The 24,818-nt window shown below is 32.6% G+C and overlaps 1 protein-coding gene across 1 annotated transcript in view; it reads right to left on the reverse strand.

The window, feature by feature from the left end:
* LOC145303561 (uncharacterized) overlaps positions 1-13,872 on the reverse strand; it is a 150,595-nt gene extending 136,723 nt beyond the window's left edge. Inside the window, exon 1 of the mRNA XM_080145074.1 lies at positions 13,525-13,872. The gene's annotated coding sequence lies outside the window, so the exon portion shown is untranslated. The remainder of the gene's footprint in view (positions 1-13,524) is intronic.
* Positions 13,873-24,818: the final 10,946 nt, after the last annotated feature.

Genomic DNA, 24,818 nt, shown 5'->3' on the forward strand with positions numbered 1-24,818 from the left:
TTGTCCATTATTGAATAAATATCGATTGAAAACACATTTTATAACCGTTCTTGAAGGAAATATTGTTTTTAAAAGAGACTACACCCCATAATATTTTAAACATTTTTATTTTACTGTTGCTTCAAAAAAGATAAAATCGATTTTTCTAAGTGTTCGTTTTCTACTTAGCTTTGTAAGTTTTTAGTGATTTAACTTATTTTAAAGTATTTAATCAGTTAAAAAAAACCAAGTAGTGTCGAGTGTTACTTTAGAACAAAAATAATGTCAAACAAAAAAGTAATGGCGCCCCAAAATAGAATTACAGATTATTTTACGTTAAATTTATATTAGAACTTGATTTTCCACTCTAAATACTAAAATGATTGCTTTTCTTTCTGCCAAGTTTTTTTTTTAAGGGTTTCAAACATAATCACCTATAAAAGTAATATTTCATTTTGGAATGGGGATTTAGCTGAATGTTAATCTACAAATTTGTCATTATTATTATTAGTATTATTTGCATCTCGTTTTTGTTTTTATGTTTTTTACAGCAAAGCAAATCAATTTAATAATCTACCAAATTTTTATAATTAGAATAAAACCTTAATTTCATTCATAGAGAGATGGCACAGAATAATTAACAAAGCCCACACCCTACCCATGTTAAAAATATTTTTCTATATAGTAACATTTTTATTTAGAAATTCCTTCGTAACAATGGGAGGGAGCCTTGTTAAATATTTTGTTCCTACATAGTTTTCTCATTTTGCCTATCAATCGTCGATTATTTTCAACTGCTTATGAAAACTTTCAAGTAGCATAATATACACTGACGACGAACTGATACAATTTGGCTTTGTTTTAAAATCAAAATAAATCTTTTGCTGTTTTACAATTTGCAGTTATTTACAAGGAAAACATTTCAGAAAAAATATACATGAAAATTACCCGGAGGTTTATGTAATAATTTAAAACTTTACAAAAAAAAAAAAAAAAAATCTCTAATTAAATATTTATAAATTTTCAAAGAATCAGAATTGTATCGGAATCAAGAAAAATTTTGGAATCGTCCCATCACTACTATATATGTTAAGTAATCTTGTATATACAGTTGTTATTTATGACCGTTTTGTATTGTGCATTGTCAAATAGTAAAACTTTGAAAATAGTTTCTTTTTTTTTTTTAATTAAAAATTTTTCAGTTTTGAATAAAGATGAAGAATAATTTTGATGATCACTCAATATTTGATTATTCATGAACAAAGTGCTAATACAGTGTAATACCCATGAGTTATGTTTGGTAAAGGTCATTGCCGATGGATACTTGGAAGATGGAGAACTCTAGAAGATAGCTTAATCTATATGTAATGGTATTCTTTGATCTAGCAGACAAACAATAACGAAATGAAAAAAAAAACAAAAAAACAAAACATCTTTGAGTAATTACATTCACCTATAGAACTTAAACATTCCTAACAAAATTCTGTTTCTTGACATACTTATTGACGCCATCAATGAACACACCACTCCTCCATAAAAAAACAGTACCTGCACTAATTCTTGTTTGCTGAACTACAAAAGAGAATATTCATACCGTTATAAAATCACAATTATAAAAATAAAAATCTAATAAACCAGGATAAATTGATCTGAAAATTGATCTCAACCAGGAAAATATTAAAAAATGAAAAAAAAAACCATTAAGTCTTAACAACCAATTGCCGAATTATGTTGTATATAGACAAATAAAATCCACCATTAGAAAACAATAACAATCAGCTAAACAATTGTGACTATAGTAACATTCTACAATAACCAGTTGCACCATAATTTTAAATTTAAAGCAAAAAATTCTTAAATGTATAATACATTTATCATAAACAAGGCCGATAGCCATTAGTCGCGTGCTCTTGTGTAATGAATGAATGTGTGGATGTAGGATTGACATGAAATTCTTAAAGATAAACTAAAATGACTGAAAAATGGGCTGAAATGATTTAAATAAATAAAAAGTAAATGAACTAGAAAGATTTTAATGAATTTAAGGATGAATTGAATGACCTTAAGAATGACTTGAATGCTTAAAAAATAACTGGAATCCTTCAAAAACAACTTGAATGATCTGGAGAATGACTTGAATGGCTTTGAGACTGACTGGTTGTAAAGAGGGTGATCATTTTACATTAAATTAATACAGAAAAGTGATCCGCCACTTTATATCACAAAAATTATTTGATTTAGGGAATTTGAAACGTTATATTTGCTATGTGGCCACGGAAAAGTTAAAAACATAAGTACAGCATGTAGTAAGAATAGATACTACACTTAAAAAGCTAAGAACAGCATCTATTAACAACAGACCTTTGATCTTAACCAAAAAGGCCAAGCACAAAAGTGTTATGGACCGACCGACAGACTGACGGAGTGACTATAGAGTCACTTGCACGCGACTAAAAATTCAAAACTGCTAACCTCATAATCAAGAATAACACTTTTTAGGTCAAAAACTTAGAACAAACCAGCATAATAAACGAGTTCCAATGCCCTTTAGAAGAATGTATCTCCAACAATATTGGTCTCCCAGAAAACGCTGCGTATCTAATCATGGGCGATTGCGAATAGAAAAATGTTTGGATTGCAAAAAGGAATGTTATGGAAATTAAATATTTTATCTCTTTAAAAATGCCTTTGTTAAAAATTTATATAACTTTGTAATTTTTAACATGAATATTTTATCTCTCTAAAATACTTAATTCATTTTGATAACATTCTGTTTGCCATCCAAACATTCACAATCGCCCATGATTAAATTTTTTTAAATTTATAAATGTCACAAATTTATATAATAACTTTGTAATTTTTAACATAAACAAAAAGTTAGGATCACAGAAAAACAAAAACCACTTTGTGGTGACGTCAGATAATGAACAGAGAGGGAAAATGGTAATATACACATAGTGAGTTGGAGAGAAGTAGTTACCTAGTCATCAGGTTAGTTAGCAGACAAAGTTTTGGCACTGGGGATGATTTTAGTTTTATAATCCCACGAAAGTGGTCCAGTGGGCAACTAAGGAAATGTAAGAACCAAAAGGGAAAAGCATTGCAAATTCGTGAAGGAAACAACTCTGTGAAAATGGCAATAAATGAGGAAACACAAAAAATTGTCTGTCGTTACTGCTTCACAGGAAATGCTTTTCTTTCAGTGTCAACAAGAAAAAGGGAACCCATGAACAAAGGTTTAGTAGCCAGTCACCAAACGGTCATTATGCACTGAATTGATTGAATTGCCATGTTGTTGAACTGTTCAGAGTATAGGTATCTACTGTCCTAAATTATTGATCGTTATATTAACATGTTAATGTCTGCATCAATGTACTGTAGTTGAATCTGTTATACACACTCGCATCTATGAACACTTATACATCACAGATGACACAATGCTGCTAGACAATCACACATATATAAACTCCATTATATATACAGTATGGCTAAACACGTACATATAAATATACACTTGTTATATAGATAACTGTATTACAGATACAACAGAGATCATAGCCTGATGAACATTGCAAGTCTTCACCAAAATACACAACATAGCTGTAGCAATGGACGTGCATGCATTATAAACAATTTTCTACAAAAAGGTTAGATTAAGTAGAAAAACGGAAAATCCTCCTAGAAATCTACAAGTTGGAATACGAGGTGCTTAATGTAAATACCACCGACCTATCCAATTAGTAGCAGAATCATACCTCTTTTTAGTAGAGGTTTCAAAATACTGACAGATTTTCTATTTGAACGGTGTTACAGACCAAGCCTTTTTTTTTTTTTTTACCCTATAGTATAAGCTCTCCCAGAACTGAGGCTACAAATAGCTCTTGTCAGGGAGAACTCCCCCACCCCTCCCGTTTTTGAGCCTCATTTTCATTTTGCATTGTTGCCTTTCAGCTGTTAGCAAATTTTACCAATCCAATATTGTCCACCATGGAGCTCAATCTTTACAAGCACCTTTCACTTTTACGAATAAAATTATCTTACTTTATAACACAAAGTGATTTGAATTAAAATAGGATGCAATTAACAATTGTACATTTTTAATTAAATCAAAACTTATAGTATTAATTATTTAATGCATGGAATATTTACTTATGACAAAAAAAAAAATTAAAAAAAAAAAAAATTAAAAAAAAAAAAAAAGGTTTCATACGTTTTAAAGATGGGGCTGAGATTGCTTTTCCTGTCGGCATCAATCAAAAATGTTGAATAAATGTTTAGGAGTGTTTTTAAAGTAAAAATTAAACGCTCCTGACTTGTGATGTCAATCCGGGTCAAAAGGGTTTAAAGTGAATTTGCAGACTCATCAAGTATAGCCGTTAAAAGCCTAAAAGGGTTATAATTAGGAATAGTGTCACCTTCGAGTTAATATAATAGGATTTGATGTGGAAAGAATTAAGCACAAACATGGCTGCCCTGCGTTGCCTCAGAGGATGGGGGTAGATAACAAATTAGAAAAGTTAAAGTATAACTTTTCTTATATATATTTTTTTAAACTTAAAATTATCTATTCTCATTTATTCCAAGAACCATCCAACTTAAGAATCCCAAACTAATTTTTTTTTAAACAAATATGTACAAAATTGAATCATTTTTATTAAGAAAATAATTTCATTGTATCGTGGGGCGAGGACAAAAACAAGGCCGATAGCCATTAGTCGCATGCTCTCATGTAATGAATGAATGCGTGAATGTAGGATTGACATGAAATTCTTAAAGATAAACTAAAATGACCGAAAAATGGGCTGAAATGACTTAAATAAATAAAAAGTAAATGGCTTAGAATGACTTTAATGAACTTAAGGATGAATTGAATGACCTTAAGAATGACTTGAATGCCTAAAAATAACTGGAATCCTTCAAAAACAACCTTGAATGATCTGGAGAATGATTGTAAAGTGGGTGATCATTTTACATTAAATTAATACAGAAAAGTGATCCGCCACTTTATATCACAAAAATTATTTGATTTAGGGAATTTGAAACGTTATATTAGCTATGTGGCCAAGGAAAAGTTACAAACATAAGTACAGCATGTAGTAAGAATAGATACTACACTTTGATCTTGGCCAAAAGCTTAAAAAGCTAAGAACAGCATCTATTAACAACAGACCTTTGATCTCAACCAAAAAGGCCAAGCACAAAAGTGTTACGGACGAACCGACCAACGGAGTGACTTATAGAGTCGCTTGCACGCGAGTAAAAAAAGAACAAAAAATGAAAACAGATGTTAGCAAGATCTTCCCAACCCTTTCAAATTGGTAGACCACCCACTATTTTCCGGTTTGTTGGGAACCGAAAACAAACAGGACGATCTCTAAGTGGGATTGAATTCTAGATGGGAGAAGAAAAAATGGGGGGAGAGGGGTAATTTCCTTCCAAAATGAATGCAATTTGGAGGAGGTCAGGGGTGAAAACAAAAAGTGGGAAGCAGACATCTTGGAGTTTTTTTTATTGGATCCTAGCCTGACGGCCAAGAACGCATATTTTAGTTAAGAGTTTCACACCAAAGGTTAATGGAAACAAATAATGTTCATAGTTTGCCTGATGCAATGCCGAAAGAATATATCAGCTTCATGCATGTGTCTGGTGTAGATTTTTACTTTTACATAAGTAGATGGTTACTGTTTATATAATAGATAACTTCTGTCATACTAAACAGAGTTTAAAATACATTTTCAAAAGTTCAAATTTTATAGTAAAAAAAATAGATAATATGCAACAACAATGTAAACATATAAGTTTTTTTTTTTTTGTTTCTCTTGTTGTCTTTCATTTGTTAACGTAACCAGGTTTTACCAAACCAAGATTGTCCGTAATGGGATATCAATAAAAAAAATTCTATACATACTAGTAAGCCACCCGGCATTGCCCGGTCATAAAATACGCTTAATATGATATTTTGATTAATGCAGATTTTGTATTTAATATTATATTGGACCCAATATATAGTAATTAGGGGTGTACCGATTAATCAGCAGTAATCGGTAAATTTATTTACTTTTCTCTTTCCTATTTAAATTATTTCATCACTGCTAAATGACCCATCAGATAGCTTTAACAAATTAAGATAGTAACTGCTAATTTAACTTTACATTTGTTAAGTGTCTAACCACTATTATGGCTTTGCCTTTATTAAATAAAACTAGCGAGGGGTACCCGGCGTTGCCGGGTGTTTTTAGGTGTGTGTGAAAAAAACCCGAAAATGTGAAAAAAAACAGGTGTCCGTGAAAAAAAAAACGAAGCCTTGACGACGCGCAGTTGGAAAATAGTGAAGTGTGAAAAAAAAAAACAGGTGCGCGTTTTTGATTGACGTGACGGCGATAGATATTCAGCAGTCAGTTAGCATTTTGTGCGGGATAGTTTTTAATGAGGTCAATAAATCGGTTTGTTTGTTTTGAAAATCCCGCTCCCTCGTCTCGAAATGAAAGCTACTGTCTGATATGACGAAGTCGACATTGACCAAACGTTACTTAGCTCTCTAGAGACCACTGGCTCTGGGCCTGTGATTAGAGTTGAGTTTCGCTTTTTGTTTATACCGAAAACCGAATGTAATGCGTGCCGATGCGGGAAATGTCGAATAATTAACGTCTGAAAGTCAATAAAATTAAATAGACGGGCAAGCTCCATGGTTAACTCTGAGATATTACAATTTATAGATGATATAAAAAGTTTTAAGAAGTTGTGAAGCGAGCGAGCGCTTCTCTGAAAGAAACTTTTTGTGGACATCGAGGAAAAGCGTACATACATACATACATACATTTTCGCTTTTTATATATATAGATTACAAATACAATTTCTAATTCTTAAATGAATAGAATTAAAAAATTAGAAAATGAAAAAAGAAATTATAAACCAACTACAAAGTACAAATTAAAATTCTTTAAATAAATAACTATAAACTGAAGTTCTGCACCTTCTGCTGCTCTAGTTCCTCTTCTATTTTAGCTGCCTGCCTCCTCTGCTCTCATAGTGTCCTCAGTATTTAAAGTTGAATACTTTTAAGTTGTAATGTAGAAACATTCTGTTCTTATGAAGCAACCTGTTCCTCATAGGTTCATACACATTACCACCTGTACTAAAGAGCCTCTCACTCTCCATAATATTTTGAAGTCAGTTTACTCAGCAGTGGTAAGGTCTCCTGTTTCTACTTCCACCACTGAAATGGATCATCACCTCTAGTTGTAAAGCTATGCAATGGTCAAGTTCTTTTTTAGGGATTTACTATTTTTGAGTTTAGATTGTGATTCTTGTATTTCTGTAGTTGCAGTTTCCAGGTTTAACTCGTCTTCTACCTGTTCTAAGTTTTGATTTGTTACTGTCGACTTATTCGAAGCTAATTCATCAAACAAGCTTGAAAAAGATACAATTTTACTTTCACTTTGATCTTCTTGACCTTCAATAGAGCTTGACGAAGTGTAACCTGCCGATTCTGCTTCATTATCATCAGTAGAAGATGTAGAATCCAATTCTTAAATGTGAACCTTGGATCTATGAAAGTAGACACACAAGTTTTTATCATTTAGATAGGATGAAAATCTTGTTTCTATTTATTCATTGAATTGTTCAGTGGTAAGGATTCTGCTAAAGTCAGAAATATCAGAATTAGATTGGACAGTTTCTGACAAAAGTAACCTCAGAGCTAAATTTGTACATATCATCATTGACATGATTGATGTTCTGTAACTTCCTTCTTTGGTGATTTCTTCAAATAGACTCAGTAACTGGATATTTTTTCAAGCAAGTCCCCATTAATATGTTAAGTAGTTAGGGTAAAAATCTTATCAACAGCACACATTACAAGAGCTTTTCGTGGTTGATTTATTTTCAGCATATAATACGTTGAATTCCACCATGTGATCATATCTTGAATAAGTTTGTTTTTCCAAATTAAGCTGATCCTGTATTTCAGTTCTAATTGCTAATAGAAAGCTATTAAGGGGGAAAAAACTGTATTTCTGTTAGCTGCAATGGTTTTCTTCACAGCCATCTCTTGTGACCTGTGATCATTAATATCCCAAATTTTCTTTATTGCCAATATTGATTCTATAGTAGTTTGGTGTTTCGCTGGAGGCTCATAGTTGCTGCCACTTGTTCCTGGAATGTCTGTCCCTGAATATTTATTGTGCTTCCTTTTCTTATCTGCATCTTTTGAACAAACCTTTCTAAGATTCGTTAACATATTGGTAATTGTAAAAGTTTTTGCTGATTTACGACCTTTTGATGTAATGGTTTGACATAAATTGCAAGCAGCTGTATTCTTATTCTTGGGATTGATTGATCAAAACACTTCCAGCAAAAACTGGTTGCCATAACGGTTGAAGGTTGTTGTTTTTAATATTTAATTTTTTTTTTAGGTATTTAAAGTACTTATGTCTGTTATCAAATTAATAATTTCTCTCAATAAAATATACATTATCTAAACCAGAAAAATAAAAATATATATTTAATGGTAACAAGAGTCCGAAATTGAGGAACAAGAGTATGACTGATGAAGAATGCTTTATTTAGCATTAGAAAATCGATTAATCAGTAATCGGCCAATTATCAAAAGATCAGTAAACTGCCAATTTGATAATTGGTACATCCCTAATAGTAAATAATGATTTAGAAATGTTAAAGTGACTTGTGTGTGTACCACCACGGAGAATCGAAACCAAAACGTTCAGCTTACAATTTACTTTTTCCTTTAATGTTAATGCCCGAGCTATGAAGATATGTTTGCTGCAAGACTAAAAATTAAAACTTGAACCGATAGCTATTATGTTACGCATGCATATTCGTAATGCTGTCGTTCGACCTTCACCTAGCAAATTCCAATTTTTTTACTTTTCATACTTGCACCGATTTTCCCTAGCTAAAACCCAAAGTTTCGTATGGGTTTGAATACTCTATATATTAAGTTTCATGTCTGTAGACCAAAAACTGACAAAAGAGTTTGAAAAGTAAAATGTTTTAAACAAATATATATATATATGCATACATAAATATATATAGGTAGGGGTTTGTGTTTACTATAACCGTTTTACGCAAATATTACACAAGTATAAATTCTGTAGAATATCTGCATAAATATAATTATGCATAATAGTTAATTAAAGACGATCATTCCAGTAGAAAACCCCAAATCTAACAGAGAATTAATTAAAATGAATGTTTAAAAGAATATGCACATTAGCTAGATCTTTTGCAGATGAATGCAATTCCACGACCATATATAACAAAAGTTGTATTTTCTTTTTAAATAATTAGGAAAAAGTTTTTTTAATATGAATATCAATACACACAATAAAACAAATTTCTAGGTTGATTCGTTGTTTTTGTTTTATGGCATATCAACCTTTTTCAGGTTATTTAATGTCAAATCTAGTTATTTTGAGGAACGATTTTTAATGGAGCATATTTTTTTTTAAGTCAGATTCTATTTAACCCATAGTTGGGATCCTAACAGGTACTACCACTCTAGGTCAGAATGGACCTGGGAGCAATGGCAATTAAAGGGTGGCTCCACACTCCCCAAGGCCCGCAAGGTGGGGCCTCACCATCGGATATAGTTTTAGGTCATATCCAGGACCAAATTTCTAGGAGTATATATATATATATATATATAAGTAGACAATTCTCTATCAATTATTCTATTGAACTTAGTATATAGTAGCGATTAAAACATATATATAGGACTTTGGTGCTGTCAGCTAGAACCAAAACCAAAACATACAACTCTCCACCCTCATTCCTTAGTTTCTAAGCCCCGCCCATACGCATGCACGTATATATATATATATATATATATATATATATCCTGTCATCCCTTTTATAAAAGAATGCAAACAAGGTCCACAGAGTTTTATAATTATGTAGATATATAAACTATTAAAAAATATAGGAAATACAAAATATTTTTTCTTTCATGAAAACACAAGAAGTGTTAAAAAATAATTTTTGAAATAAAATATTTCTATATGGTTTCGTATTTCGTTTCATGCTTAGTAGAGCACCCCTACAAATATTTATATACTAGCAGTTCAGCCCGGCTTTGCTTGGGCCGTATGTACTGTTAATAACTTTATTTTGCATATGTATATATTAAAAAGTGTGCATATGTATGGTAATGCCTTTCTATATAATAGGCTTCCTTAACTACCATAGAGAAAAGTTTCTAGAGATTGTAGAGGTCAATTTTTCTTTTACTTTAACCCTAATTTTGACCTCTTAACATTTGTTTTGGGCTCAAATTAAAATGTCTGACCTATATCGAAGTAACCTACATCTAAAATTTCAAGTGTTTAGACCCAAAACTGGCGGAAGAGTTTGGTAGAATCTGCAAAGATCAACTCTTTCAACTTTGACCTCTTGACAGCCAAATTTTCACCCAAAAACTGATTAAAAAGCTTGCTTAAAGTCTGAATACCCTTTATGCAAAATTTCAAATGTGTAGACCCAAAATTGGCTTAATAGTTTGCTAGAACTTTTTGAATTTTGACCGCTTGGAAGCCAAATTTTCAGGAAAAAAAAAAAAAAAAAAAAAAGAGAAACACGATTAAAAAGCTTACCCTATGTCTGAATACACTTTATGTAAAATTTCAAGTGTTTAGACCCAAAATTGACGGAGGTGTTTGGTAGAGTTCTCAAGGTCAAATCGTTGAACTTTGGCCCCTTAATAGTAAAATTTCTGGCCGAAACCCAAATCTCAATACCTCGTATGTCAAATTTTGAGATCTGTAAACCGAAAATTGACAGTTATTTGGTAGGGAAATGTACACAGACACACACAGACATTTTCACTTTTATAGATTGACCTTTTTTCTCTTTTGTTTTATAATCTGCTAGACTAGTGGCCATTTGATAATAATCTGCTGAAAAAATTAAAAAGACGAAAATGAAAAATATAGAGAGGGGTGGGAACACAAGATTTTTCAGGTCCACCAAATCATTTTTTTTCCCCCCAGGAACACAAATTTAATTTTGTTTGGTTAGTTTTCAGCTGTTGTTATTCGTTAACGGAATTTGACTGAGATAGGGGAGGAGTGATTTATAGAAGTGTCATAGTTTGATTTGAATTATTATAAAAAAAAAAAGAAAAGAAACTAATAACAAAGTGGGCTCTCTCTACCGTGCTAGAAAATTACTTACGCACGAAGGTGTTCTGTACCTCTACAAGGCCACCATTCGCCCATGTACGAAGTATTGTTGCCACATTTGGGCTGCTGCATATGCTACTAGTCTCTCACTCTTAGATAGTGTTCAAAAGAGAGTGGCCAACCTAATACGTCCCGCACTGTCAGCTAGACTTTAACCTCTGTCCCATCAACGAAATGTTGCATCCTTCTGCCTGTTTTACAAGTATTTTAATGGTAAGTGTTCCGACAAACTACAAGCTCTTGTACCCCCTCGACGTAAATACCCCTGACAAACCAGACAAGCAGCAAAATCTCACCCCTACACAGTAGAGATCCCCAGATGCCAGAAAGCTTTCTACTCTAATAGTTCGAATGCTAGACTTTGGAATTTCGGCCCTCTCGCAGTTTAAGGAAACTAAAATATGAAGAAGAAAATGGAACATAAGTCGTGTTTACACCGGTATTAAGAATGCCATTTGATTGGATAGTGAAATTGGTGTCATTTTATAAATAAAACGAAATATTGAAATTGACAATATTAGAAAACATTTTTTATTAAATAATTTTTATTAAATACTGGAATTTAAAAAAAAAAAAAAAAAAAAAAAAAATGATTTTTAGCAGTTTAGAACTTTTTTTATTGAATCCGCGTAATTTTATAAATGAAATGGCAAACAAATTAGAAATGATATTAATGAAACTATATTTATAAAATGACGCCAATTTCACTATCCAATCAAATGGCATTCTTACTACCGGTGTAACCCGAATTATGTCCCATTTTCTTCTTGATATTTAGTTTCCTTAAGCTACAAGAGGGTCAGAATTTCCTGCTGGGTTTCTATTCCCTGACTGTACTGATATGCAGAAGTTCAAATGTAATGTGAACAGACATCTTGCTGCTCAACTCCCTAAATAGTATCTCCGCAAATCTGGTCCCAGATAGTAGCTCCCTACATCAAAGTGGCACTGTGTCTTGTTTGCAATAAAAATAAATTAAAGAAAATCAAGTTTTGGTACTCGTGCTGAAATAATAACGTTATTATTTAAAAAGCCATTCTTAACATGGGAAGGGTGTTTTGTACCTATTCTGTACTTTAACCTTACAATTGAATAAAAAAACAAAGCTTTAATTAAACTTGGAAATACGATTTAAAAAATAACGCGGATCAAGTGCATTCATTAGCACCCAAATTTTTAAATTATCTAAGAAATTAAAATAAATTTTGGTATTACGTTGCTAATTTTTTAGATGAGGATCGACTATTCGTATTATTTCGATTTTTCGAACTACTGACTGCTCTATTTTTATTTATTAATTTGTTCTTACAACGTTTCGGTCAACGTAACCTCTGACCTTCTTCAGGTGCATTTCTTGTCTAATTCGGGAATCCAAATAATAAAAACAATTTGGTGCTTTTTTTTTTTTTTTTTTTTTTTTTTTTTTTTTTACACAGTGATCACTACTTATCAAGGCCCGGAAGCCATTCAGGAATAAGGGTTATTGCAAGTACATTACGTTAGTGTGGAGATTTGATGAAGTGTTTACTTAAGGGGGCGGTTCAATTTGTTAATATTGGACTTGAAGACATCCAAGTTGTAGTCCGGTGGAAAGCAGGCAAACGGAACAGAGTTCCACAGGCGTGCAGTTCTAAGAAAGAAGCTCTGTTCATGGAATCTGCGTTTTGATCTAGGCACAGATATAGAGTGGGGGAAATTTTTCACAGTGGATTCAGCTAGACGGGTGTTTTTCGTGAAAGATTGGCGAGGGGGGACCAGAGATTGGAGTTGTGCAGTTTACGGACCGTGCTGTAACAATAGTTATTATTTGGAAAGCCAGTCTTGACACAAGGAGAACAATAACATACTAACTATTCTGTGAATTCTACGTAATAAACAAAATAGACAGTAAAAAAAAAAAATTAAAAAAAATGAACTTGAAAATCTTATCTAGGAAATAGCACATTTGGTAAACTGCAGAAGCACCAAATAATTAACTATATTTGAAAATAACATTAGTCAAGGTACGTTACGTGTATATCTGGAGGAAGAACACAGCGACAAAAGGGGACACCTGTTGGTTTGTTTAAATAAATAAATAAATAAATAAATAAATAAATAGCTAAAAAGAAAGAAAGAAAAAAACACAGGATAATTTTTGTTTTCATTAATCAGATATCGCGAACTCCGCCTAAAATTCATAAAACAAATGAATAAATATAGGTATCTCCTTGTTAGATTCGAGAAACTGATGAAGTATTGAAGTGTCCATGTCATTTTGAAAAAAAAAGCCTAACAGATGAATACATAAATACAGGTTCATTTTTTTCTTCTTACATGTACAAGTAATACCTTAACTGAAACTTACCTTGAGAATCGACAAGAGGAGGTAGGAAATAAATCAGAATCAACAAATGCAAAGGATAAAGTTACTAACAGCGACATTATAGTCAGCGTTTAACAACAAGTGAAAGCGTGTACTAGACTAGAAAGGTAACTCACACCTCCACCCGTATCTGTCTGTCTGTCTGTCTGTCTCTCTCTCTCTCTCTCTCTCTCTCTTACTCACTCAGTATAGCATCATCAGCTTTCTACTTCCCAGTCTGTATATCTATATATCATTCGAGAGTATTACTCCTCCTACTACCTCATATTGTTCATCCTTTTTAATTTTTCACCCCCTTCTTTCTTTGTTGTCGTTCAGGTAGTCGTGCAACAACAATGTAACCGATATTGTCTCTTTTTTTTTTTTCCCCAGACGATATTAAACCTTCTTCTAGTGACGTTTTAGGCATTTTTGCAGTGACGTCACATTGTAGAGACATATGACGTAATTCTATTTTTACTTTTACGACGGCATTTTAAACTTGACACAATTAATAATACCGTCTTACACGTGATAAGTTTATTTTCAAATTATCTTTTCTATTATTATTTTTTTTTCCTTCGGCACGGTTAGACATGGTGAGTTTTCAAGCTAAGGTTCGAAACCCGATTGTTAGTGCAACTGCAGTAGTGCTACTGCTAGTGCTGTCTGTGGTGCTCAGTGGCTGTGCTTGCTACGCTACAGTAGTCAGGCCGTCTCTGGACATCACGAAAGTAGAATAAATTTTGTTTCTGGTAGTTTTTACGAATACACACCCTAGTCATCATAGGTTGTGTGAAAACTGGGAATAGGTTAAATTTTTAATAGGTACGACGGGGACGGGCAATGGACGGCGGAAAAAAGATACGGAGACATAGTTTAGCCGGTTTATCATAATTTTTAGGTACGGGCAAAAATGGGCGGACAAAAATGGGGAACCTAGTTTTGAAAGCCGATTTAATTTCTTTGTAGGTTTCCGACTACTTTTGAATTGTATTTGAAAGATTAAGGACTAAACTTAATTTCCAAATGGAAAAAAATATGCGAAAAAAAAAAATAAATAAATAAAGTTATGAAAATGTTTTCACGGCGAGCTACCCAATTCAGCTAAATTTTGAAGTTAAATAAATTCATTGTAAAAATCCTTTAAAAGATAAATATTAGTTTTCTGGGTCTATTTCAAAGTTAATTAGTAAGGTCCTAACATATTGAATTCAATGAAAAAAAACACACACACACACATTGTTTGTACAAAATATAAATTAATCAACCCACAAACCGAGTGATTCTTCTGGCGTTCACAAAACGCAACAAACTAAAATTTTGTAAACACGAAAATTACTAAGGCCTAAAATTTCAGGCAGTCGAAAGACTTTGAAAATGACGTCCTGTAATTAAAAGGGGGGAAGTTCTTCCCCCCCCCCCCAGTCGCGCATCTGTACATTCCTTTTCTGAACGTTTGTATTAAGTTTTCCATTTTTTAATTTAATTATTTTTCTATGTTCCTGTTTTTAAATTATTTTTTTTTAATTATTGTTCAATATTATATAAAAAAAAAAAATATGTTACGCCGAAAGTTTCACATTCTTGCGAGCAAGGAAATTATTAAAATCTTGCATATAAAAATTATGCGAAACCCGTAATTTAAAAAAAAAAAAAAGTAGAAACATTTTTTGCAATTATAATTTTTTTGTATGAAAATATTAAATAAACAATGCTTAATTCAATCGTAATATCGGTAGTTCGAGAAATTCATTTTTCGGTACTAGTGCATGACATGAGCTGGCCTGGGCGTGGCTTATCACTCGCTCGGATTTCTCCGTAAAATGACGTCACATGCTGCCATTTAACGGAGAAAATGGACGAAGAGGGGGGGGGGCTTACAGAGAGAGAAAAACGCGGAAACAGCGCCAAATACAAGTTTCCAGAATATTTCAACACGAAACTGCTTGAAAAATTAATTATAGCATTTTCTTTAATTACTATAAAATTGATATAGTGGTAAAATTATTTTTAAAAAAAAGAAGAAAACAGAAGCCAAATTTGAAGCCAAATTAAAAGCCAAAAAAAAAGAAGGCCAAATACAATTTCTTGAAGGCCAAACCATTTCAAAAAAGGCCAAATTCACGAAACCAAAACGTGGCTAAAAACATACCCTGTTTTTTTTTTGTTTTTTGTAATAATTACTACTTTTTTAAATAGAAAAATGAATGATGCAGGTAAGTTGCAAAGTAATTTTTATTGTCAAATAATAACAGAAAAACTTACCGTAATTATTTTTCACATGCATGGGAGTCAAATAGAAGAAAACTTGTAATGTTTTCAAGGAAAAAAGCTAAACAAATTTGTTTTTTTTGTCAAATAAATTAAGTTGAAAAATTTATTTCTTCTTTCACAAAATTTAATTTAATTTTTTTCAAATAAAATACTTTTTTGAATGTCTTTTTCAAAAATAATTTAAGCAAAGTTCAACAAGTTTTTTTTTTTTTTTTTTTTTTGTAAAATGAATTAACTTTTTCTCCGTTAGATGGCAGCATGTGACGTCATTTTACGGAGAAATCCGAGCGAGTGATAAGCCACGCCCAGGCCAGCTCATGCACTAGTATCCATTTGCATATAGAATTCATTAATACGGATTTAGGGGATTTTTTCGTAATGTTCCTATAAAAATTATTTTATTTTATTTTTATTGTTACAAATTACGATGCTTTATTTATATAAAAAAAAAAAAGCAAAAATAAATTCTTGCGTTTTTTATTTACTACTGAAAACAATAACTTTAGTAAAGGTATTTTTTGTTTAAACAAAACAATACATTTCCACTAAGATTTAAATAAAAATAATTGGTTCATTATATTCCGTGATAAATACTGAAAATTTCATTAAAATTGGTTAATTTCTTGATTTTTGGTGAATTTTTAAGTAAAGGGGGGATTTTTATACATTTGGAGCGCCAGCAGTCATTTTGCCCGTACCTAATAATTTTTTTTTTTTTTTTTTTTTTTAGGTTTCTGGCTACTTTTTGGTTGTATTGGAAAGATTAAAGACTAAAGTTGATTTGCAAAAGAAAAAACAAATGTACACATGAAAAAAAGTTATAATGAAAAATGTTTTCATGGCGATATTAGGAAACTGACAAGTTCAGCTAAATTTTGAAGTTAAATAAATTCATTGTAAAAATCCTTTGAAACATAAATATTAGTTTTCTTGGTCTATTTCCAAGATAATTATTAAAGTAAAGTCCTAAGATGTTGAATTAAATTTAAAAAAAAAACAACAAAAAAAAACCACCTTATTTGTACAGAGAAAGGCTTTATTTACCCCTCAAAGCGAGAGATTCTGGCTTCGCACAAATAAAAACAAACGAAGTCGGCTAAGAATGCGTTCTACGGAAGCCCAAAATGTCAGAAAGTCAAATTCTTTTTCCCCCAGCCGTGCACCCCGTGCATCCGTACATTACTATCATAAACGTTTGTATAATTTTAGTCATTTTTTTTATTTGATTATTTTTTTTTGTGTTCCTAAAAAAAAAAAAATATTTTTCAAGGTTATATAAAAATTATGTTACTCTGAAAGTTACACGTTCATTCAAGCAAGGAAAATATTAGAATCTTCGTATAAAAATTATGCGAATTATGTAATCTAAGAAAAAAAGCGGAAATATTTTTTTGCAATTATAATTTTTTGTGTGTGAAAATATTAAATAAACAATGCTTAATTCAATGATAATATCGGTAGTTCGAGAAATTTTTTCGTCAAATTATATCAAATTCATTAATACAGACTTCAGGGGCTTTTATCGTAATGTTCCTGAAAAAATTATATTTCCTTTTTTTTTTGTGACAATTTACAAATGCTTTATTTCCATAAAAAAGAGCAAAAATAAATCCATTCATTTTTTTTTTTTTTTTTTTTTTTTTTACTGCTGAAAGCTATAACTCTAGTAAAGATGTTTTTTGTTTAAACAAAATAATACATTTCCACTAAAATTCAAATAAATATAATGGATTCTTTATATTCTGTGATCATTATTTGATAAATACTAAAAGTTTCATTAAAATTTAATTTCCTGATTTTTGGTAAATTTTTAAGTAAAGGCGGGGTGGGGTCAAAATGTTTATTCATTTTGAGCATCGGCTATTCATTTTGCATGTACCTAGTTCTTAAGCCAAACGAAAAAATAAAATAACGAAACAAAAATTTTAATTTATTGGCCTTAAATTAAAATATTTATTCCACACTTAAGTAGGGGGGGCAATGTTTATACATTTGGAGCGTCAGCATTCATTTTGAATGTTCCACACTTCTAATACTTTTATTGTCATGGAAATCGTTGAAATCACCCATTTTTCACTCAAATTGGTTGATTGCTCTAATTGGGGACCCACATCTGTACACCGGGAGGAAGCTTCACATGCTTCTCTGCAGTGACTTAGTCCACAATACATTGTAGTTTACATTACACTGTAGAGAACCTACTGTTGATTTTTATAAATTTTTTATACATAATAATTTGAATTAACGTTTAAGATGCAAAAGTAAAGTATCACAGAAACATTAATTTCGAACGCACCACTGTCTTATCAAAGATCCTAGTGTTGATTTTATATGCCGGGCCGTTTTGCTTGTGCAGTGATAATACTTCTCAAATGCACTGTATAAGGGCGTTAACTTTGGTCAAAATTGAACTGTTTCTTCTTTCATCGGATTTTTTCGATTTTCTATACTTATTGAAGGCATTCTGATACAAAATTCATCTAAGAACACTGCCAGATACATAAAGTACATTTGTGTGAAATTTAAAAATTCGTTTCAGCCATTTTAGAGTCCATGGGGAAGGAACTCACACACACTAACAAAGTGTCTTTTATATATAAGTAGAGACAGAGATAACAGATAAATGCGATGCACGGTAGCATATTGAACATTGATAATGAAATTCTCTGACGATCCTACTGGATGTCCAACTTTATTAGATATCATTTTAAGCATCTGTGCCTGACATATTTAGTGTGCCGCCATCGAACCCTTTCATGAGTAAGTCGGACCATGCAATTGTTTGATTTAAATGAAGCTACGAATTCAACTGAAATTCTTGACATACCACAATGGAATGTACTTTGCCTGTGTTATCAATTGGTCTCTGATTGATTTAGCAATCAATGCTCAGCCCTAGGATATATTTTTCGAATATGACAATCCTGATTTTGCTTTCAATTTTCTAATCTCTCAGCTTGGCAAGTTAATATTTACTCCTGTGCCCAAAACATGCTCCAAGATTGTATAATCATTCATTTCATTGCCATTTGTAACACTAGAATTCCAACTCTTGTCCCTAAATAAGAAGAAATCTGCCTGGTTTCGATATCAATCTCATGGTTCTGAGTACGATCTACAACTGCTTTGAAACACATGAAACCAACTCTCTTCTGAAATGAAGTTGACAGTTATCGTCTCCAGGCCAACAAGATTGCTGATAATCCCTCAACATGCTTCTTAATCAGCACTATGCAGGTGCAACTCCCGCGAGCGCAATGCACTATCCGTCACCAACATTGACAGGTACACCATTACTTACTGATATTTGGTTCACGCCAGACATTATTTTTGCGAAACTTAATAAACTTGACACTTGAAAGACTATGGGGCCGGTTAATATTCCCAATATTCTACTCAATTGGTTGCTTGCTCATTTGTTTAATCTATCGGTTGTATCTGGTTGTATGCTTCTTCTGTGGTCCTGGACTCCAAGCACAAAGGTGATAGATCAAAGTTAGCCATCATCTAATTTTTCTGACCTCTTGTCTTGGCAAGGTCATAAAGAACATTGTGAATAACTGTCTTATTTCACATCTCAGAAAATAAACTCATCCATCTGTCTCAGTTCATTTTTCTAAACTCACACTCAAGTTGCCTGTCTTTATCAGTACTTGGGCTCAGAACGTGAGGTTAAGAAGTGCTCGATTTCTGCATTTTTAGATCTTACCAATGCATTTTGAACCATTCCTTACTCGGCCCCGCAGCAGGAACTATCGTCATTTGGCATTCAAGGCAAGCTCTTCTCTTGGAACTGTAACTATTTTTCTGATCGGCAGCAGGCTACTTTGGTAGCTGGCTGTTTGCGGATGAGCTTCCTGTCTCCGTGGAAGTTGTGCAGAGAAGTGGTATTGCACCAACGTTATTTTTGCTCTTCATCAACAACCTGCTGACATTAATGGACAGTGCAACATCTCATTTTAACTGTGATAACTTGACTGTGTTCTCAAGCGCTTACGCCAATCGCACACAAATTTCTGTGTCATACTGAAACACTTACATAGCATCAACATACCCTTATTCACTGCTTGTTTTTGCATCTGAGTGGGCGAGAGACTGGGGGCATGGTGTTCAACCCAACAAAAACAGTTGTGCTATTGTCCTCTAGATATCTCTCTCCTGTTCCTGTGCATAGGATTTTGTTTCAAGACACTTTGTGCCATTCTCGAAATGTCATAACTATGTAGGAGGAAAAATAGCAATCCCAGGTTTGATGATCATTTGTCTTATATATCCAATAAGATGAATGACATTTGCTGATTTGGCTTTACAAGGCAGTGATTCATCCTCACTTGGAACACATGTCCCTAGTGTTCGGCGGAGTTGGCCAGATGTTCTCTGATTCTCTTGAGTGTCTACAGCATTGTGCCATCAGGTATATACTGCATATTTCCTGCTGCGATCCTGTTTCCTCTGGAGTGTATGATCTGTTTCAATTAGATCAGCTGTTTACTGGCTGGAATAGTTGCTTCTGTTGCCTATAGATTATTTCATAATTCTTGCTCTGCCACAACATTCAAATACCACCCCGTGCTGTGGCTGAACAGACCAAACCTGTGATGATATACATTCACATTATACTCTCTGCATAATCACACTAGTGTTTGCTCAGAGATGTACCGGCGAACTCCTTTCACATTGTATTCTGCAGCCCTGAACATGCTGCTTCAGAATTGTGTAAATGAACATGTGTCACTTTCACATTTTTGGAATTCTATATTGTCTAACTATCGTGATGTTCCTAAATTTTATGCATTTCCTAATTAGCTTAGTAGCCTCTGTCTATTGCTAGTGTGGAGATAGCCATGTTGGCTTGTTTGTGTTCATGTCTTAGTTGAACCCTCAGCTTAAAGACCGAGTGAGTTCTGTTGAGTTTCTGGAGAGAAGTTGGGTGTGGACAAGTCCATTCCACATGGAGTTGTTGTCCATCCAAGATCTAGGAAAAAAGAGAGAGAGAGAGTGTGTTGCCAATTTAACCTTATATAACCTCGGTCATGTGACTGAGAGCTGGTTTCTGATTGGACAAGCCAGGAGGGAAGTGTATTCAAAAACTCCAATGGCAAGAATTTGTTCCTGCTTGTGTTCCTTGCAATTTCGTCTGCTGCATCTTATTTGTTTCTTGATAAATCTTCAAATGACAATAACAAGGACTATTTTGGCTTAAAAAATTGTGAGACAGTGCCACATATTAAATGACTTGAAAACTTTGAAAAGGATTTCATGAATGTTATAAACCAAATTAGTTTCCACAATAAGAAAAATCACTTGCAAAAGAAGCTCGACAACACAGTAAAAGAAATTAACAACTCAAAAATTTTATTTGTGAAAGCAGACAAAATACACAATTTTTACAAACTCACAAAACAAAAAATACCATAAATTACAAATAACAACATATTACAAAAAACTATTAAAAATCAACTTCTGACATACTTAATAAGATATATTCAGATAGTAAAATTATAATAGATAAACTTGAAATAAGCAACATAGTCAATAAACTGCACAAAAAAGAAGCATACATACTTTGTAAAGATCATAAATCTGATTTTCTAAATAAAGCATTCACTAGACTCATAAACCCCACCAGACCAAAAATTAGTAAAATAAGTAAAAAAAAAAAAAAAAAAAATTAGAAAGAATTAAAAATGCAATTCAAGGCTACTTACGTATAAATTGAATCTATGGGTTAACACGGCTGAAACAATCAGTTCTCAAATATTAAAAAAAGGAAAATGCTCTTTCATACAATTCAACATAGGAAACTAATACAAATCAATCACCAAATAACTTTTCAAGGAAGTACTGGATTTTGCCACACTTCTCTTAGACATTTCCAAGGATGAAATCGAAATTGTCAAAAAGTGCATAATCACAGTACTGTTAAGCAGTTACGAAAAATGAACCCCCAAAAAGTCAGGTCAGCCAATTTGATGTTTCTATATATATTTTTACATGTCTTAGAAAGTCTTTTGAAAGATAAACATATTTCTTCTAAAATTTTTTTAAAGATGATTAATATATTGAACTAGAAATAGTAGCAACAACAGCAAAAGCAACAAACAACAATTTAAATAAATATTCTTTTTTTAATTCATGCAGATTTCATATTGATTGTTATAGAGCGAATTCTCTATTGAATATTATATTGTACCTAATATATAGTACTGATTCCAAAAGATTAAAAAAATGATTTGCGTGCCATCAGCTAGAATCAAAACCAAAACATTTAGAGCTCCAGTTGCATTCTCTATCATTTGAGCCATCAACAGATAGATAAGAAAGATTTAAAATTAAACTACTTCAAGCTAAGAATCAATTTGTGCATGCACAAAAGTAATAGAAAAGTTGAAATGAACATTTTGCATTTCAACTTGCCAACATATTTCTTTATGCGTTATTCCTACATCCAAACGAAGATTTTACTCGTTATAAACCATCCTTGGTATATGATTACTATTTCCTGTTAATTTCAGTGTTATGTGACCAGTAGTTTAAGAGTTTATCGGTTAAATATTTTCATACAGACACATATACAGCATTAGATTACTTATTAATTTATTTGTTGAGAACTATTATCCTCATCTTTTTTTTTTAGTTGTTGTTTGATGACGTTTCGACCAATTATTCCTCTGGCTTTGGTTAGGTGGTAACCACAAGGGGATAGGAACTCCGAATCTCCTAAGTGCATCCTCAGCAATTACTGCCTTCCATAGTTGTTGTCGTCTCACCACATTCAATTAAATTTATGAAATTAGAATATGTTGACATATTACTTACTTTTTATTTAAAACTAGCAGTAACCGCTAACCGGTGTTGCCCAGTGGAAGCATATCCCCCCCCTCTAAAAAAATTAAAGCGGTTGTTGTTGTTGCTGCTGCTGCTCAACCCACAACCTCCTTATGTTACGAACATGTTTCGGTATAGACGACTCCAACTCATGGTAAGAACGGCTATTGGAACACAGTATGCAGCCCGGGTGGAGAGAGGTGAAAACAAAACAAAAAAAATCCTATCCTAAGGAAATGAAATAAAACTTCTTTCCTGCATGTATCATTTATTATTTTTTTATTATTTATTGCAGTACTTGGTTTCCAATATTTCACTTACCACCGTTACAAAAAAAAAAATATATATATATATATATATATATATATATATATATATAAATATATAAAATAAAAGTAACCCCAGAAAAATAGCAATGCAGGTTGTGTGAATGCGACATCTTTGCTCATATAAACCCCTAGATTCTTCATTACTTCCTTTGATGTGATTTCTTGTTGCCCTCACAAGTATCCAGATCTTTCCTTGAGATGGTCTTTATTACCATATTAGAGTAGTTCAAATTTATCTCTGTTTAGAGCCATATTGTTATTATTAGCCCATTTTATGATTTTTTTTGAGATCTTCTTGTAAAAGCCTTGAGTCATGTGGTGTAAAGATCGTTTTGATGATTCGTGTGTCGTCAACGACAGATGTTGCTATAATGTGTTCCAGGTCTCTATCTATGGTAATAACCCTTATAAGAAACAATAGAGGACTTTATACTGAGCCTTGTAGTATGCCGCTGATGATCTTACTTGCCTCTAATAAGCTCCCTCGAATGGTTACTTTTTGTGCCCTGTCTGTGTATCCATGTCCCGAGTTTTCAACAAATTCCAAGCAAGCAAATTTTATGCAGAAGTATACCGATGTCTATTTTGTCAAAAGCTTTTGTGAAATCTATATAAAAATTACGTTTACATTATCTCCATCTTGAATATCATATGGGACGTTCTCATAGTGAGATAGTAGCTGTGACAGGCAGGACTGACCTTGTTGAAATCCATGTTGTCTTTTGTTGAAGGCTCCTTTGTTTTCTAGAAAGTCTACCATCTTATGTCACACTCCTCTTTTGACAATCTTTATTAGATGTGATGTCAACACTACTGCTCTATCATTTTTGCTATTCCTCTACTACCTCCTTTGTGTATTGGGGTAATCATACAATTCTTCGGAGCTTGAGGTATATATTCTTCTTATAGCGATTTATTCCAGACCAGTTGTAGTGGGAGGGATAGCTGGTGTTTGCGATTTTTCAGAAATTGCACATAAAAGCCATTGGGTCCTGATGCTGAGTTAGATAAGATTTTGTCAATGGCCGAGATTATGTCAGTCTTTCTAACCTCTACACTTGAGAGTTGATTTGTTGTTTCTAATACAGTATTGAAGAATATATGAGGTTGTTGACTCTTATATCTTCTATAGGTGGACTGGAAACGCTTTCATATTGTTGCTTGAGCATCTCCGCCATTTTGCTTCGATCACTTTCTAGTTCCGCAGTAGTTGTCCTAAGTGGTCCTATGGTTGAGGTGTTGTTATATTTCCTCATGGCATGTGCATAGAAGAATTTGCTATTTGTTTTCATGTTGGATATGGCTTTTAACTGCTCTTTTAATCTTTCATCTTCATGTGATTTGATTCAATTTTAACTTCTATTGATTTAAGTTCCTTGTCTAGTTTGTGTTTATTGTTGGTAAAAGTGACGTTTTTTAATTTGGCTTTAGGTTTTGCCCTCTTTTTCATTAAGATTCTTCTGTCTCCGGAGATTGCTCTTATTTCCTTGTTTTTTCGCGAACCTGGTTAATATGTACCTTCTGCAGACCTCAGCGCATTTATTCTGGAAGACTTTGAGTATTTCATCCGGGTTTTTTTTTGAAGAGAGTCACCCAGTCGGTGTCTCCAATTTCTGATTTTACTATGTCCCTTGTTGCAGAAAATAAACATGCTTAACATTTCCCAGGTTTTGTGGAGGTTGATTTTTGCTTCGTATTTATGTGATTCGGCCTGATGATTTAACATGTATTATTATGGTAATCAGGGGAGAAATAAAACAACTTTATAATTAAATATTTAGAGATTTATAAAGAATCAGAATCAGGAATTGGTAATTGTATCAGAATCTAGAAAAATATTGGTATTGTCCCATCACTAACACA

The sequence above is a fragment of the Euprymna scolopes genome, chromosome 19, assembly GCF_053919585.1.
Source record: "Euprymna scolopes isolate OS-2025 chromosome 19, ASM5391958v1, whole genome shotgun sequence".
Lineage (NCBI taxonomy): Eukaryota > Metazoa > Mollusca > Cephalopoda > Sepiida > Sepiolidae > Euprymna > Euprymna scolopes.